Raw genomic sequence first — 413 nt, 5'->3', positions numbered from 1 at the left:
AGGCCATTTCGCCTCCAGCCGCGCAACCCTGAGGCCAACCCGGCTCAGCCTGGGAAGCCGCCCGCTTTGCTTCCGGATCGCGGTGCTGGGCTTTGAATAAGAGAGCAGTGTGTGCGAAAATGCCTGGCCCCGTGTTCCGTTCGTTCGCGGAGAGGTGTTACACGCACGCACGAAGGACAGAGAAGACGGGTGTCTAGGGTGAAGTTACCCAGCAGCCGCTTACTGGTGAGCCTGTTTGGAAGTCTAATGTTGGAAAAGATTCTCATAAGAAACCCTTCCAAATTTATGTGGAACAGGGCGGGTCTAAGACGGGACCAGCCCGGTGTCGCCTGAGGGCAGAGGCCAGAGCAGGCCCACGTGGAGCCCCGAAGACCGGGGCCGCCGTCCCAGGGCCTCGCAGACGGGAGAAGGCG

This window comes from Fukomys damarensis, unplaced genomic scaffold, assembly GCF_012274545.1.
Source record: "Fukomys damarensis isolate Sample0158 unplaced genomic scaffold, DMR_v1.0_HiC HiC_scaffold_7, whole genome shotgun sequence".
Taxonomy (NCBI): domain Eukaryota; kingdom Metazoa; phylum Chordata; class Mammalia; order Rodentia; family Bathyergidae; genus Fukomys; species Fukomys damarensis.
Note: the sequence above shows the minus strand (reverse complement) of the source record.